This window comes from Hemitrygon akajei, chromosome 4 (assembly GCF_048418815.1).
Source record: "Hemitrygon akajei chromosome 4, sHemAka1.3, whole genome shotgun sequence".
In the NCBI taxonomy this organism is placed as follows: domain Eukaryota; kingdom Metazoa; phylum Chordata; class Chondrichthyes; order Myliobatiformes; family Dasyatidae; genus Hemitrygon; species Hemitrygon akajei.
This window is the reverse complement of record NC_133127.1, coordinates 186,412,715-186,431,930: the sequence shown is the minus strand read 5'-3', so window position 1 is coordinate 186,431,930 and position 19,216 is coordinate 186,412,715.

The window sequence follows — 19,216 nt, the reverse complement described above, 5'->3', positions numbered from 1 at the left end:
AATTGCAGTGGTAGATTAACCTGCCAATCTACATACCCAACCTAACTACTACATATCATCACATATCATCGGGATGTGGAAGAAACATGGAGCTCCCAGAATAAAACCATGCAGTCACAGGGAGAACATGCAAACTCCACATTGGCAGAGCTCAATGTCAAACCGAAGTCACTGACGCTGGGAGCCAGATGTGCCACTGTCCCATCAAATGTGAGAAACAATCTTTCTTTCTTTTCAAATCTTTTTATTATTATTATTATTCAAAAATACACAGGTACATCGAAGTAACAATATTTACAATGCCTCAAAAAATATCTTAAAGATTGAAAATTTTTGTGAATTAAAAAAAAACCCTACTAAGCAAGATAAGTGAGAGAAAAAAGAACCCATTGGGGGTTCAACCCTGGAGCCATGCGTCCTATAGAAAGCTTCTAAAAATAAACAACGAATCGCCAACAAAAAGAAAAAAAATATCAAAACTAAATTTACACTTAGATCGTGGAGGAAATCTATCAGTTAACTGAAATGATAGTAACGAGCAAATGAGCCCCATCTCTTCTCAAAATCAAACAAAGGTTCAAAGGTTTGACTTCTAATTTTCTCCAAACTGAGATACAGCATCACTTGAGAGAACCATTGTGACAAAGTAGGAGCAGATATATCCTTCCATTTCAACAAAATGGCCCTCCTAGCTATCAATGTAACAAACACAATAACATGTTGGTCAGACAGAGAAATACCGTGAATACTTCGAGGAATTATTCCAAAAACCACAGTCAATTTATTAGGTTGTAAATTGATTCTAAGTGCTTTAGAAATTGTCGAAAAGACTGACTTCCAGAATGGTTTTAATATAGAACATGACCAGAACGTATGTCTCAGTGTAGCTATCTCAGTTTTACATCTATCGCAATACTTGTCAACATTGGGAAATAGTTTAGAAAGTCTCTCTTTCGTCCAATGGTAATGATGTACAATTTTAAATTGAATCAGTGAATGACTAGCACAGACCGAGGAAGAGTTAACCAACTTCAGAATCCGCGTCCAATCCTCCCATATAAAAGTCAAATTGAGTTCTTTCTCCCAATCCTGTTTAATCTTAAGTAAAGGATGCTTATCCCATTGTAATAATAAATTATAAATTCTTCCAATAGAACCTTTCATCAAGGGGTTCATATTCATAATAGTATCCAACAAGTCAGCCTCCAATATATAAGGAAAATTACTTAAATATTTTTTGTAAAAAATGTCTAACTTGAAGATATTGCAAAAAGTGTGAATATGAAAGAGAATATTTATCAACTAATTGTTCAAAAGACATCAATCTGCCTTCTTTAAATAAGTCCAAAAAAGACTTAATAACTTTATTTTTCCAAAGTTAAAAAATTGGATCACTCCAGGAAGGTTTAAAAAAGTAATTACGATAAATTATACTACAAAGTTTAAATTTTTTAAGATTAAAAATATTGCGGAACTGGAGCCAAATTTGTAATGAGTGCTTAACTACAGGATATAAATTTAATTTAGCAACTTTAGCTAATTGTATAGGTAGAGCAACTCCTAATAACGAAGTTAAATAAAACTGTTTCACAGCTCTCAGTTCCAGGTCTACCCAGACTGGATGGTCATTCCTATACACAAAAGTTGAAAAAGGACGGAGGTCTTGCTTTGCCTAATCTAAGAATGTATTATTGGGCTGTTAATTTGCAATATATGTCCTTTTGGTTATATTGGGGTGATAGAAGCAATCTTTTACTATCACCCTCAGGTGTTTTCTAACTCACCCACTGAAATGCTTTGCTTTCACTTCACAAATATTCCTAGACTCTCCAGCTAGTAGAAATAATTTCAAACCACCCCATCAGTACTGTTTATATCAACCAACCCAGCCCTTACCTTTACATTTCTACAAATTTACTGCGAGATCATTCTACCTGGCTGCATCACCATCTAGTGCAGAGGAGCCATGCCACTGCACAGATTTGGAAAAGTTGCAGAAAGTTGTAAACTCAGCTAGCTCTATCATGGGCACTAGCCTCCCCTGCTTCGAAAACATTGTCAAAAAGTGATTTTTAATTTGTTCTTTTTTTGCATTACTTAATTTAATTTTTTATATATACGACGGGTGATTGATAAGTTCATGGCCTAAGGTAGAAGGAGTTAATTTTAGAAAACCTAGCACATTTATTTTTCAACATAGTTCCTCCTACATGTACACACTTAGTCCAGCGGTCATGGAGCATACGGATCTTGGATCTCCAGAAAGTGAACACAGCATGGGTGATTGATAAGTTCATGGCTTAAGGTAGAAGGAGATGAGTTATACAGCTCTCGTTACATGCACATGCAGTTCAACTCTTTGAGTGATTATGCAGAAAGTTTGAAGTTAATAACTGATGAGTTATTAACTTCAAACTTTCTGCATAATCGCTCAAAGAGTTGAACTGCATGTGCATGTAACGAGAGCTGTATAACTCATCTCCTTCTACCTTGGGGGGGGGGGGGGGGTGTGGGGTGTGTGTGTGTGTGTGTGTGTGTGTGTGTGTGTGTGTGTGTGTGTGTGTGTGTGTGTGTGTGTGTGTGTGTGTGTGTGTGTGTGTGTGTGTGTGTGTGTGTGTGTGTGTGTGTATCTTATAGTTATTTTTATTATGTGTTACCATGTACTGCTGCTGCAAAACAACATTTCATGACATATGCAAATTATATTTAACCTGATTCTGACTTCAGTTTATGTACAGGTATTCTTCAATTGAAGGGTTGGATGTTTTCCTAGAAAACATTTCAGTTCAGTTCAATTCAAGTTTATTTGTCATGTAAACATACATGAATACTCATGAACACAGCCAAATGAGACAGCGTTATTCTGGAATCAGGGTACAAAACACAGTACCGACAGTCACACACAGCACAATGCATACAGAAGGCAGCAAGCACCAATGGTATCACAATCATGCAATAAAATAGTCCCAAAAGTCGTGCCTTCAATCTACAGTTGACCACAATCGGGCCTGTCTCCCGCCAAGTGAACACTAGGGTAGCACAGACTGCATCCTGGACGCCACACCACACCGCCCCCAATGGAGTGAACCGACACCTCCTCCCCAGGCGACACCATGGCTTGCATACAAGACAGCAATCACATATTAAGTATCAATAAAATACCGTGACTCAGAGTATATATAGTCCAGAAACCACCCAGCCCATCAAAATCAACAGCCAACTACAATAGAGCTTCCAGCCCGTATGCTGGGGCAAGCCATCCCTGGTGGACTGTACCAGCCCCAATGCCCACCAGGTGACACTGCAGCCTGCTTCATTCATTAAGAGGAAGTTAGATATGGCCCTTGTGGCTAAAGGGATCAGGGGGTATGGAGAGAAAGCAGGTACAGGGTTCTGAGTTGGATGATCAGCCATGATCATACTGAAAGGCGGTTCAGGCTCAAAGGGCCGAATGGCCTACTCCTGCACCTATTTTCTACGTTTCTATGTTTCTATTAAGCTAGTCCTCCTTTCCCTCCCCCCACCCCGCCTTTCTTATTCTGGTTTCTCACCCGTTTCTTTCCAGTCCTGACGATGGTTCTCCGCCCAAAATGTTGACTGTGTATTCATTTCCATAGGTGCTGCCTGACCTGCAGAGAGTTAGGGGGCCCAGCCCAGCACATCACAGAAATTAACCTCCCTTCCATGCATTTTAATTTTTATTATTATTTTTATAGAAAACATAGAAACATAAGTATTTTTATTTGGAGAAAAAGTGCAGAATATACCCTGCTGGCTCTTCGAGCTGTGCTCCCAGTAACACACTGATTTAAACCTAGCCTAGTCATGGGACAATGACCAATTAACCTACTAACCAGTACGTCTTTGGACTATGGCAAGAAACTGGAGCACCTGGAAGAAACACACACATTCCACAGGGTGGATGTACAAACTGCTTAAAGAGGACACCAGAACTGAACTCTGAACTGTGATAAAATTGCACTAACCCCTATCCTGGCACCCATTCTGTCGATACTTCTCATTGCCTCAATGAAGCATCCAGCATAATCAAAGACCCCACTCACCCTTAACATGTTCTCCTTCTCCCCCTCCCATTGGACTGAAAGTACACTCAGCAGCCACTTTATTAGGTACACCTGTACCGCTGCTCGTTAATGCAAATATCTAATCATCCAATCATGCGGCAGCAACTCAATGCATAAAAGCATACAGACATAATCAAAAAGTTCAGTTGTTTAAACCAACCATCAGAATGGGGCAATTAAATACCATCTACTTATTTGCTGACAGTACAACCATAGTTGGTAGAATCTCAGGTGGTGACGAGAGGGTGTACAGGAGTGAGATATGCCAACTGGTGGAATGGTGCCACAGCAACAACCTGGCACTCAACATCAGCAAGATGAAAGAGCTGATTGTAGACTTCAGGAAGGGTAAGATGAAGGAACACATACCAATCCTCATAGAGGGATCAGAAGTGGAGACAGTAAGCAGCTTCAAGTTCCTGGGTGTCAAGATCTCTGAGGATCTAACCTGGACCCAACATATTGATGTAGTTATAAAGAAAGCAAGACAGTGGCTATACTTCATTAAGAGTTTGAAGAGATTTGGTATGTCAACAAACACACACAAAAACTTCTATAGTTGTACCGCGGAGAGCATTCTGATCGGCTGCATCACTGTCTGGTATGCGGGGTGGGGGGTACTGCACAGGACCGAAAGAAGCTGCAGAAGGTTGTGAATCTAGTCAGCTCCATCTTGGATACTAGCCTACAAAGTACCCAGGGCATCTTCAGGGAGCAGTGTCTCAGAAAGGCAGCGTCCATTATTAAGGACCTCCAGCACTCAGGGCATGCCCTTTTCTCACTGTTACCCTCAGGTAGGAGGTACAGAAGCCAGAAGGCACATACTTAGTGATTCAGGAACAGCTTCTTCCCCTCTGCCATCAGATTCCTAAATGGACATTGAATCCTTGAACCCTACCTCACTTTTTTTAATATACAGTATTTCTGTTTTTTGCACATTTGATTTACTTGTTTATTTATTATAATTATTATCATGATTTATTTATTATTTTTTCTCTTCTAGATTAGGTATTACATTGAACTGCTGCTGCTAAGTTGACAAATTTCACGTCACGCGCCAGTGATAATAAACCTGGTTCTGATTCCAATTCTGAAATGTGATTTAAGTGACTTGGACCGTAGAATAAATGCTGATGCCAGACAGTGTGGATTGCGTATCTCAGAAACAACTGATACTCTGGGACTGTCACGTACAGCAGTCACTAGCGTTCACAGAGAATGGTCTGAAAAACAACTAACATCCAGGGAGTAGCAGTTCTGTGGGCAAAAATACCCTGTTAATGAGAGAAGTCAGGGGAGAACGGCCAGACTGGTTCAAGCGGACAGGAAGGCAACAGTAACTCAAACAACCACATGCTACAACAGTGGTGTACAGACGAGCATATCTTAATGCACAACACATTGAAACTTAAAGTGGATGGACTGCAACAGCAGAAGACCACGAACATACACTCAGTGGCCACTTTATTAGGCACAGGAGGTATCTAACAAAGTGGACACTGAATGGTTGAAAACCTGAAAGCATGCACCACCAGGTTCAAAGAGAGCTTCTATCCTGCTGTTATCAGACTATTACAGATCTCTTATACATTAACATGGCCTTTTGACTTCACAATCTGCTTCCTTGTGGCCTTAAGCCTTACTGTCTGACTACACTGTGTAACTCTAACACCATATTCTGAATTCTCTCATTATTTCCCCTTGTACTACCATAATGTACTGATTTCTTGCACCTTAGTCCCAGAAGAATGATGCTTCATTTAGCTGTATACATGTGTATGGCTGGATGACAATAAACTTGAAATTGATGAATTGCTTTGTATGGATGGCATGATGATCAATGCTTCTCACTGTATCTCACTACATAAAGTAATGGATACAGTACAAAAAGTAGTGGATGCAGCCCAGTCCATCATGGGTAAAGCCCTCCCCACCAATGAGCACATCTACGTGGAGCTCTGTCACAGGAAACCAGCATCCATCATCAAAGATGGCCACCATCTCGGCCACACTCTCAACTCACTTCTACTACCAGATAGAAGATACAGGAACCTCTGGAGCAGCCTTTCACAACCTTTTTGCCCCAGAGGAGCCCTTGAAATAATTTTCAGGTCTCAATGAACCCCTAGTAAAATTTATTATATCTATAGCTCGCAGTACATTATTGTCATCAGTCAGCTGTAGATAGAATAACCCACAAATAACTGTCAAAGCTCTTATGAATGGAGAATGAATTTTTAGCAATCTCAAGATCTCCTTTTGCAACATGAATTTTCCAAAATTTCAGTTTCCTTTTAAATCCAAGAATCTTGTCATTTGAAGTCAAAACATTTTCTCCAGAGCCTTGCAGAGACTTGTTCAACTGGTTTATATGATGAAAAAGTAGGCTAGTTTCTGCAGCCATTCTTCATCTTCAAAGCACTCAGCAAAATCTGGCTTACTATTTTCTTGAAAGTACACTGGAATTCACTCTTCAGCTTAAAGACCCTGTTGAAAATTCTTTCTCTGCTAAACCACCTGATTTCTGTATGTAGCTGGAGACTGGTCTGCTCGTTGTCTGGGTTTTCACACAGTTTTTAAACATTCTCGAGCGAACTGGTCTTTATTCAATAAAGTTTACCATTTTTGTAGTATCACCCAGAACTTTTTTCATTTAATCTCGAAGCGTTTTTGACATCAGCACCTCTCTGCGAAGAAAGCAGTGTGTTGTGACAATGTCTGGATTTTCTCTTTTTTTATATAAGAGAAACAAAACCTCTCATAGAGCCAACCATTGACGGGGCACCATCAGTACAGAGGCCAACACAGTTCCTCCAAGACAGACCGTTTGTTTCCGGATATAAACACAAAACATTAAATATATCTTGGCCTTTGCTTGTTTTGGGCAACAGCAAAATTTTTCTTGCATTTTGCCATCATTTACAAATCTTACAAGTGCTACACCATGACATTAATTGATGACATATGTTGAGTTATCAACCTGGACAGAGAAGCTGTTGTTTTTCAGTTTATCACACAAAACCTCTTCAGTGTCATGTGACATGTCATCAATACATAAAACTTATTGTACTGTTTGAGAGAGAAACCTTTTCAATCGCTTTTTTAAAGGCAGTGTCCATACAAGCCCAACTATCATCAGTGCTCTTCAGACACTGTCTGCCTGCCATCGGTGGTCGCATAACCAGGATTTGTGACATGAACCAGCTGCTCCCATGACCATCCACCACCTGCTCCCATGGTTTCTCTTTACCCTAACCAGGGAGCTAAGCAGGTGCTAAACCTTGCTCAGGGGTGACCTGTAGGCTAGTGGAGGGAAAGAGGGCCTTCAACCTCCTTTGGCAGAGACGGATCTTCACCCATCTCCCCTCCACCACTCAAATATACAGGACTGTGTAAAAAAAAGTTTTAGGCACCCTAGCTATATATATATAGACAATAGACAATAGACAATAGGTGCAGAAGTAGACCATTCGGCCCTTTGAGCCTGCACCGCCATTTTGAGATCATGGCTGATCAATTACTATCAATACCCGGTTCCTGCCTTGTCCCCATATCCCTTGATTCCCCTATCCATAAGATACCTATCTAGCTCCTTCTTGAAAGCATCCAGAGAATTGGCCTCCACTACCTTCCGAGGCAGTGCATTCCAGACCCCCACAACTCTCTGGGAGAAGTTTTTCCGTAACTCTGTCCTAAATGACCTACCCCTTATTCTCAAACCATGCCCTCTGGTACTGGACTCTCCCAGCATCTGGAACATATTTCCTGCCTCTATCTTGTCCAATCCCTTAATAATCTTATATGTTTCAATCAGATCCCCTCTCAATCTCCTTAATTCCAGCGTGTACAAGCCCAGTCTCTCTAACCTCTCTGCGTAAGACAGTCCAGACATCCCAGGAATTAACCTCGTGAATCTACGCTGCACTTCCTCTACAGCCAGGATGTCCTTCCTTAACCCTGGAGACCAAAACTGTACACAATACTCCAGGTGTGGTCTCACCAGGGCTCTGTACAAATGCAAGAGGATTTCCTTGCTCTTGTACTCAATTCCCTTTGTAATAAAGGCCAACATTCCATTAGCCTTCTTCACTGCCTGCTGCACTTGCTCATTCACCTTCAGTGACTGATGAACAAGGACTCCGAGATCTCTTTGTATTTCTCCCTTACCTAACTCTACACCGTTCAGATAATAATCTGCCTTCCTGTTCTTACTCCCAAAGTGGATAACCTCACACTTATTCACATTAAATGCCATCTGCCAAGTATCTGCCCACTCACCCAGCCTATCCAATTCACCCTGAATTCTCCTAACATCCTCATCACATGTCACACTGCCATCCAGCTTAGTATCATCAGCAAATTTGCTGATGTTATTTTCTATGCCTTCATCCAAATCGTTAACATAAATGGTAAACAGCTGTGGTCCCAATACCGAGCCCTGTGGCACCCCAGTAGTCACCACCTGCCATTCCGAGAAACACCCATTCACCGCTACCCTTTGCTTTCTATCTGCCAACCAGTTTTCTATCCATGTCAGTGCCTTCCCCCCGATGCCCTGAGCTTTGATTTTACCCACCAATCTTCTATGTGGGACCTTATCAAATGCATTCTGAAAATCGAGGTACACTACATCCACTGGATCTCCCCCGTCTAACTTCCTGGTTACATCCTCGAAAAACTCCAACAGATTAGTCAAGCATGATTTACCCTTGGTAAATCCATGCTGGCTCGGCCCAATCCTATCACTGCTATCTAGATATGCCACTATTTCATCCTTAATAATGGACTCTAGCATCTTTCCCACCACCGATGTCAGGCTGACAGGTCGATAGTTCTCTGTTTTCTCCCTCCTTCCTTTCTTAAAAAGTGGGATAACATTAGCCATTCTCCAATCCTCAGGAACTGATCCTGAATCTAAGGAACATTGGAAAATGATTACCAATGCATCCGCAATTTCCAGGGCCACCTCCTTTAGTACCCTAGGGTGCAGACCATCTGGATCTGGGGATTTGCCAGCCTTCAGTCCCATCAGTCTTCTCATCACCGTTTCCTTCCGAATGTCAATCTGTTTCATTTCCTCTGTTACCCTATGTCCTTGGCCCATCCATACATCTGGGAGATTGCTTGTGTCTTCCTTAGTGAAAACAGATCTAAAGTACTCATTAAATTCTTCTGCCATTTCTCTGTTTCCCATAACAATTTCACCCAATTCATTCTTCAAGTGCCCAACATTGTTCTTAACTATCTTCTTTCTCTTCACATACCTAAAAAAGCTTTTGCTATCTTCCTTTATATTCCTGGCTAGCTTGCGTTAGTACCTCATTTTTTCTCCCCGTATTGTCTTTTTAGTTAAGTTCTGTTGTTCCTTAAAAACTTCCCAATCATCTGTCCTCCCACTCACCTTAGCTCTGTCATATTTTCTTTTTTTTAATGCTATGCAATCTCTGACTTCCTTTGTCAACCACTGTGGCCCCTTCCCCCCTTAGAATCCTTCCTTCTCTGGGGGATGAACTGATTTTGCACCTTGTGCATTATTCTCAAGAATACCTGCCATTGCTGTTCCACTGTCTTTTCTGCTAGGCTATCCGTCCAGTCAACTTTGGCCAGCTCCTCCCTCATGGCTCCATAGTTTTCCCTGTTCATCTGCAACACTGACACCTCCGAGCTGCCCTTATCCTTCTCAAATTGCAGATAAAAGCTTATCATATTGTGATCACTACCTCTTAATGGCTCCTTTACTGTGAGATCACTTATCAAATCCTGTTCATTACATAACACTAAATCCAGAATAGTCCTGTCCCTAGTCGGCTCTCGTACAAGCTGTTCCAAGAATGCATCCCGTAGGCACTCTACAAACTCCCTATCCTGTGGTCCAGCACCAGCCCGATTCTCCCAGTTCACCTGCATGTTGAAATCCCCCATAACTACTGCGACATTACCTTTGCCACATGCCAATGTTAACTCTCTATTCAACTTGCACCCAATATCCATGCTACTGTTTGGTGGCCTGTAGACAACACCCATTTGGGTCCTTTTGCCCTTACTGTTCCTCAGTTCTATCCACACAGACTCTACTTCTCCTGACCCTATGTCCCCCCTTGCAAAGGACTGAATCTCATTCCTCACCAACAGGGCCACCCCACCCCCTCTGCCCACATTTCTGTCCCTACGATAGCACGTATACCCTTGTACATTCATTTCCCAGGTCTGATCTCCCTGCAGCCATGTCTCCGTTATCCCAACAACATCATAGTTACCCATTCGCACCTGGGCTTCAAGCTCATCCGCCTTATTTCTGACACTTCGTGCATTCAGATATAGAATTTTTAACCCATTTCTCCTCTCTCTGTTTGAATCGCTGCCTATTGTGCTTAACCCAGCTCCCCGAACTCCCATCGGGCTATACGCCCCTTGAATTTTGTTGTCCTTCCTAAATTTACTTATTCTTTCAACACATTTAACTCCATGTTCCGTCAGACCATCCCTCTGTACAAGAGTCCTCCTTATCACTTGTTCCGCCCCACCTTCCTCTACTAAAAACTTAATATTCCGGAACCGTGTAGTCCCCACCTGTCCTTTATTCTTCCTCTCGCTATCCTCTCTCACATTCTGGATCCCCGCCCCCTGCCTAAGACTGTTGCAAGGTACTGTATGTACTTTGATAATAAATTTACTTTGAATTTTGAACTTTGATTTGACAATAATAAACCAATTTAGTAAGCAATTTTAATAAACCAATTAGGGTGGCATGGTGGCGTACTGGTTACTGTACAGGTCACACAGGTTCAATTACTGCCGCTTCCTGTAAGGAGTTTGTATGTTCTCCCCGTGACTGCATGAGTTTCCTTCAGGTGCTCCGGCTTCCTCCCACAGTCCAAAGACGTACCAGTCGGTAGGTTAGTTGGTCATTGTAATTTGTCCTGAAATTAGGGTAGGATTAAAATCAGTGGATTGATGGGCAATGCCGCTTAAAGAGTGGAAGGGCCTATTCCAAGCTGTGTCACAATAAATAAATAAAATAAGTGAAATTTACCAACTTTCCACCCCTCTATTTCTGACTTTTCAATTGAATTTGCTGACTAATATTCAAATATTCATTGCTTTCAGCACTTATTTCTCAATCTAGTAATCCGACTGGTTAAGGAGTTACCCTTTAGTTGGCTCTGTTTGCATCAGTCTGATTCCCCTCGTCTTATCATCATTGGATCCTATGTTCAGCAGCTCTGCGCGAAATTAGGTGGAAACTTGAACATGCAAAGACCAATCTAATTAACAATTAAAAGCAGGAATGTGCTGGAAGTACTTAGCAAATCAACAGACTGCCAATTAATGTCTCCAACAACGCTCCCGGCCAGCACCCGGGTGTACGTTGTTACACTGAAAGTGCGACTTTAATGCAAGTGGTAGGAGAGCAATTCTCACACTGAAACCCGATCCAGTTGGATAATAAAAACAGAATTAATTTGCAGCCTCTTTCGAGCAATAGCCAACTGATTTTTTTTTTAACAGGAGTAAATATCAAAAGCTTAAACACTTCTAATAGAAGATCTCTGGTCAGAAACAGTAGAACATAGAACACAGCACAGTACAGGCCCTTCGGCCCACGATGTTGCGCCAATCTTTTAACCTACTTTAAGATCAATCTAACCCTTCCCTCCTACATTATCATCCACTTTCTCTATCATCCATGTGCCTACATAAGAGTTTCTTAAATGCCCCTAATGTATCTGCCTCTACCACTACCCCTGGCAGAGCGTTCCCCGCACTCACCCATAGTTATAATGTGATTGGAGCAAAGTATGGGGGGGATGTCAGAGGTAGGTTGTTTTTACACGGACAGTGGAAAAACCTACTTCTGACATCCTCCCCCCCCCCCCCCCCCCCCCGTATACTTTACTTTCCTCCGATCACATTAAAACTATTCCCTGTTGTATTTGCCATTTCACCCCCCCCCCCCCCAGAAAAGGTCTCTGGCTGCCCACTTTATCTATGTCTCTTTTCATCTTGTGTAACTCTATTAGCCACCTTTTATTGTCCTACACTGCACAGAGAAAAGCTTTAGCTCGCTCAACTTTTCCCCCGGAGATGCTCTGTTTAATTCCGGCAGCATCTTTGTAAATCTCCTCCGCACCCGCTGTGAAGCTTTCACATTCTTCCTGCAATGAAGCAACTAGAACTGAATGCAATATTCCCAAGCATGGGAACCTCTCACGGATTCTTTCCCTCAACCAAACTTCAAAGTAAATTCATTATCATAGTACATATATATCACCATATACAACCCTGAGATTCATTTTTGCAGGCATACTCAGTAAGTCCATAATAGAATAATAACCATAGATAGAATCGGTGAGAGGCCGCACCAACTTGGGTATTCAACCAGTATGCAAAAGACGGGAAACTGCGCAAATGCAAAAAGAAATAAATAATAGTAAATAAATAAATAAACAATAAATATTGAGAACATGAGATGAAGAGTCCTTGCAAGTGAGTCCATAGGTTATGAGAACATTTCAATGATGGACAAGTGAGGTTGAGTGAAAGTATCTCCTCTTGTACAAGATCCTGATGGTTGAGGGGTAATAACTGCTCTTGAACCTGGTTGTGTGAGTCCTGAGGCTCCTGTACTTTCTTCCTGATGGCAGCAGCAAGAAGAGAGCATGTCCTGTGTAGTGGGAGTCTCTGATGATGTATACAAAGTTAAGTACTCTGATTTCTGTTTCCCAACTATCTTCCTATTTTAACTAATATACGGTACTGAGCAAAAGTCTTGGGCACCCTAGTATATACATGTGCTTCAGACTTTTTGCATGGCCATATTTCTTTATTGGCCTGTAAATGCCTGGAAGAAAATTAATCTTAAAGTAGCATAGGGTGACATATGCATACTATGATAATAAATTTAATTTGACTTTTGAATTTGAGTTTGGCAGACTCATGTCTATACTTCAAAAGGGTACAGATTCAGAAGTGAGGCAAGTTGTATTGCTGCTGGAGTAGTAAATGTAAAGGAATAATTCACAGACATTTCACAGCAACTCTCGACAAAATGCAGAGAGCAAACTATGCTGCAAAGTCAAGTTGCTCTTTAGACTCATGTGTGAACAAATGTACACATCAAGAGCAGGAGTGGACCAAAGCGCGTCTTGCGTGCTGTTCACACAGATCAAATCATTACACAGTGCATTGAGAACGAACAAGGTGAAGAATACTGTGTAAAAGCTACCGAGAAAGTTCAGTCCGGGTGAATGCTCTTGCCCCGAAACATTGACTGTCCATTTCCCTTGACAGATGTTACCTGACCTGCTGAGTTCCTCCAGCATTGTGTGTGTGTGTTGCTTCAGTTTCCAGCATCTGTTTTCTCTGAGGTTCCCAGATATGAACTGGCCAAGTGTAATAGGTGTCAGGCCACAGGGATTGATGTTGAGCTCCCATCAGCTTATAATGTAAGTGAATGATTCAGTTAAAAGCACCAGAGGTATGGTTGTTAAACTTAGTGTTGACAGATAAAATGCACATTGTGAAGATAAGTTAAGTGGATGAGCAATGAAGTGGATATCGATAGGTTAAGTGAATGGGTGCCATGGCAGCGCAGTGATTAAAGGTTCTGTCATGGTCCCATCGGGCAATGCCCCTCCTTGCTATTACCTCAGTTATTGGGCTTCAGTCCCCTCGTCTAATTTCCTATCATTCCCTGTTCCACTAATTACACACCCTTGCTTCCCATCAGTAAATGCAGGATAAAAACCCTGGAATCACAACAAGGAACTGCCAGTTTGTTGGTTGACTCTTGTATGAGTAATCTTGATTCATGGTTCTTTAGGACTGGCAGTTCTAAATTTCGCATCGTTTCCTGGATTCTTTACGTAAATCTGGTCTCCGCGTAAAGAATCTCCTGGACACCTATTCCATGCTCGCTATGGTGCTAACGCCTCCCGACTAATGCTTCCCTCCCAATTATAATAATTGGTTATTATAAAATGTCCTGTGATTAGGCTACGGTGAAAAGTGTGGGTTGCTGAGTGGTGTGGTTTGTTGGGGCGTAAGAGCCTGTTCCGATAAATTCACCAGTCACACCACTGTTTTCAGCAAAATCTCAGATGGTAATGAGGATGTATACAGGACTGAGATATATCAGTTACCACACCCTTTCACTCGAGGAGTTGATTGTGGACGTCAGGAAGGGTAAGTCAGGGAGAACATACACCAGTCCTCAAGAGAGGTGAGCAATGGAAAGGGGAAGAAGATTTACATTCCTGGATGCCACCAATGTTCCCTTTAATTTTTAGTAGTCAGTTTGCGCAAAAATCTTACGTTGTGCAAATTTTTTTCCTGTGACAAAAGTATTTGTGTATTGAATGCACACATGACATAGTTTATGTAGGTTTACAAAATATTTGACACAAAACTTCACAGAATAACAACAAAATAACATACATATTTAAGTCACTCAATTGTTTTTCTCTCTCTCTGTCTTTGGCATTTACCCATTCTTTGTAAACTCTATCTAGACTAACAGAGCTTCCATCCAATTGACAGCTTTTGATTCTCATTACATAACCAAATGACATTCACCTAAACAGTTTCTCAGCTTGTTTTTGAGTTTATTCTTTATTCTAAAACCTCGCTCACAGTCCGCATAATAAAGGCTCCCCCAATGTCCATCAACTGTGCAAGGTTGCAAAACTGTTTATTTTGAAGTACAAATGCCACCATTTGAGCAAAGTTTGAAATCAGTTTGGATTTAAGTTTTTCTTGCACGGAAAACTTGAAATCATTAAACTGTCTAACTATTACAGTATTTTCAGCTAGAAAATCATGATTTTTTTTACATAAGATATTAACTTGTTCATCACCAAATGTGAAGTCATAGTCTGCAATTGCAGAGAAATCAAAAGCTAACCATTCTTGTACCTCATCTTCAGGAAACCTTTCTTCTAAATGAACACAAAGGCTATTTATAAAACTCAGCAGTAATGACGGGTTCTGTTGCCTGAGCTTTTGTACACCGTCCAAGTGCGATTTACTTGCCAAATGACGCTTCAAAAAATCAAGTTTCCAAGTATCATCCCACTTCTTTCCACTAGCAAATTCTCCAGCAACTTTCACATCATGACAATACAAGCACTATCTGTTGTATCTGTTGTATTGTATCTCCAGTTTCCGAGTCATACATAAATATTTCTCATAGCTGAACGTTCATGACCTCATGTGCGTTCGGTGTAGCAGTTTCTACTATATTGTTAAGCCATTCAACTTTAAACAAATTTGCAGTTCTTTTGCACTTCACACCCTTCGCTTCTTTTGAATTCGACATAGTGAATCAATATTTATTTCAATAAAAGCTTAGTAAGCTATCTACAGGATTTGAAACTGATCTTTGTAAACCTTATGATATGAACACTGTCCGCCAAAGATGGCTGCCGCCGTGATGCAGCTGTACAAACCAGAACAGGAAAAGTGAGGTGACGTAAATTAGTGATGTGCATTGTGGTATTTGTAAAAACAACTAACTAGTTAACAGAAACATTTAGCTAAAAGATCATTTTCAATAAGTATAATTATTAATTACTACATTATTTTAGGTAACTAACCTTTTGTGCGCACATTAATTTCCTTTGTACTCTGGTTGAATAAAGTGTATGCGCTTGCACACACTCACAGCTTAGAGGGAACATAGGATGCCATCAATTCCGAGGATCTATCCTTGAGCAACACATTGATGCAATACAAAGAAGGCACTTTACCGCATTAGGAGATTTGGCATGTCACTGGAGACTTTTGCAACTTTCTTCAGGAAGTTTGTGTGTGAAAGTGAGTGTGTGACTGGGTAGATGAGTAGAAGTATGCAAAATCGATATCACTTTATTGCCTGTATGCGAAACATGCCAGAACTGATTGTGGTTTGTTACCAGGCATAAAAGACAGGATAATACCATAACAGACAGCACAATAGCAACCAACTGTTAGGGCAACCATCAATAATCACACTTAAATAAATGTGAGCATATGAACAGACTCAATAATCATCAGCAGAACAAAAAGAGCAGGAAAGACCATTGAACGGATGTTGTCCAGGGACAATTAAAGGCATTACACCTGAACGATTTACATTGAGAAGCTGGATAGTTGCAGGAAAGATGATAGTCCAGGAGGTGATGGACTTTTAGAGTCTCCCTGATGGCAACTTGATGAATAGGTGACTGGTATGGGGAATGGAGTCAGTAGTAATTTTTCCAGCTCTTTTCTTTTAATGTTGGTAGCTGATAGCTGATGGCCTTCTCCTCTGAGTGGAACACTCTTCAACCTGGACTTGGAGAGGGAGGAGGCAGCGGGAAGCCCAACAGTGATAGAGGTGGCCGCCAGTATGCCAGAATTTGTTGCGACACTTGCGGGCAGCCCACAGCACATCCTCAGGTTGTGATGGTTGCTAATGGAACTATGCATTTCACTTCTTGTTTCGATGTGCGCATGATAAATAAACATTTGAAACTGAATCTGAGATATGCAGTGGAGAATATTGTGGCTGGTTGCATCACTCTCTGCCATTGAGGAGCCAATGCACAGAATTGCCAAAAAGCTGCAGAGGGTTCTAAATTCAGTCAGCTTCATCACAGACAAAACGCTCCTCGACATTGACGATATCTTCAAAAGGCAGTGCTTCAAGATGGTGACATCCATCGTTAAGAATCCTCAAACTCCTGGACGTGCCCTCCTCTCATCCAGGAAGAAGTATAAGAGCTTGAAGAGCCACACACAGCATTTTAAGAACAGCATCTTCCCTTCTGCCATTAGATTTCTGAATGGTGCAAGAACCCACCAACACCTCCTCACAATCCCTCTTTTGCAAAAAATTCTTAACTTTGCATGTGTTGCACTATACTTGCTACAAATAACACGGTTCACTACATAAAAGTTCCAACATCAAAGTAAACTTATTATCCAAGTACATATATATCACTATATACTGTACACTGACACTCGTTTTCTTGTAGACATACTTAGTAAATCCAAAAACCATAATAAAATCAATGGAAGACCATGCCCAACAGGGAGGAGAAGCAACCAATGTGCAAGACAACAAACTGGGCAAATACAAAAGAAAAAAATAAATAAATCTGCAATAAATATTGAGAATATAAAAGTCCTTGAAATTGAGTCCATAGGTTGTGAAAATAGTTCAGTGATGGGGTGAGTGAAGTTATCCTCTTTCGTTCAGGAGTCTGAAGGCTGAGATAGATAGATAGATAGATACTTTATTCATCCCCATGGGGAAATTCAACATTTTTTTCCAATGTCCCATACACTTGTTGTAGCAAAAACTCATTTCATACAATACAATACTTAACTCAGTAATAATATGATATGCATCTAAATCACTAGCTCAAAAAGCATTAATAATAGCTTTAAAAAGTTCTTAAGTCCTGGCAGTTGAATTGTAAAGCCTAATGGCATTGGGGAGTATTGACCTCTTCATCCTGTCTGAGGAGCATTGCATCGACAGTAACCTGTCACTGAAACTGCTTCTCTGTCTCTGGATGGTGCTATGTAGAGGATGTTCAGGGTTTTCCATAATTGACCGTAGCCTAATCAGCGCCCTTCGCTCAGCTACCGATGTTAAACTCTCCAGTACTTTGCCCACGACAGAGCCCGCCTTCCTTATCAGCTTATTAAGACGTGAGGCGTCCTTCTTCTTAATGCTTCCTCCCCAACACGCCACCACAAAGAAGAGGGCGCTCTCAACAACTGACCTATAGAACATCTTCAGCATCTCACTGCAGACGTTGAATGACGCCAACCTTCTAAGGAAGTACTGTTCCTGAACTGGATGGTGTGAGACCTCAGGCTCCTGTACTTTCTTCCTGATGGCAGCACCGAGAAAAGAGCTGGGTCTTAGGGGTCCCTGATAATGTATGCTGCTTTCCCTGCGACATTTGTCAGTAATAACAAACCTGATTTTGATTCTAAAGGAAAGCTTACCATATAAACTATGAGACTAAAGAACTGAGAGTCACAGTCAAAGATGAGTTTATTGTCATATTCACATGTCCATGTATGCACAGATACAATGAAATACTTACATACAGCAGCACCACAGCCTCACAGTAACTCCGAGATGTAGAGGGACTGGGGAGTCCTGGTCCATGATTCACAATAGGCTGGTACGCATTTACAATTAGTAACTGTCTGTCTGTCTAGGTACCATATCCGATGCGGACATTGGTGACCATGGTTTTCCACCCAGATCTATCCCTTGTTCTTTGGATGACTTCCATTTCCTCGATGTGTAGCCACCTGGCTAGGCTTTTGATGTACATAAGCTGAGGTCTTCCTCTAGGTTTGCTCCCCTCGATCTTCCAGAGAGTATGAGTTTCTCTAGTTCATCTTTCCACATGATGTGTCCTAGAAATCTGAGTTGTCTATCTCTTATTGTTGGTATGAGTGATCTAACTGCTTGGGCTCTTCTGAGAACTTCTTCATTTGATGTTCCATGATATTTTTAACATTCTGCTGTAGTACCATAATTCAGCTGTTTCTAGTCTCTTTTCCATTGCTGGGGAAATGGTCCAACATTCACCTCCACAAGTCAATATAGAGTAAATGTCGCACTGCAGTATTCCGTTTTTAGTGTCCATGCTCATCTTTCTGTCTGTTAATATGGTCTTCATTTTCTGGAAAGCTTCTTTCGCCATTGCTATTCTGTATTTGATACCTGTGTCGCATCTGCCATCCCTTGCTATTTGGCTGCCAAGATATCCGAATTTGTTGACTTGTTTGATGTTTGTATTTCCGATCTTGATCACACATTGTGGGATGTTTGTCTTTTTGGAGATGGCCATGCTTTCTGCCTTCTTGGTGTTGATTGAGAGGCCTCTGCGATTACTTCCTGCTGCCACTGTAGTGAGTAGTTCTTGAAGTTTTGTTTCTGAGTCAGCTGTTAGTACGATGTCATCAGCATATCTGATGTTATTTATATTATGGCCTCCAATTGTGAGTCCTTTGACGTCTTTGATACTTCTCAAGATATTTTCACAATACAGGTTGAATAAGTCAGGTGAAAAGACACAACCTTGCCTGACTCCTCTCATGATATTCACGTACTCACTCACTTCTCCTTCTATTCTGACGGA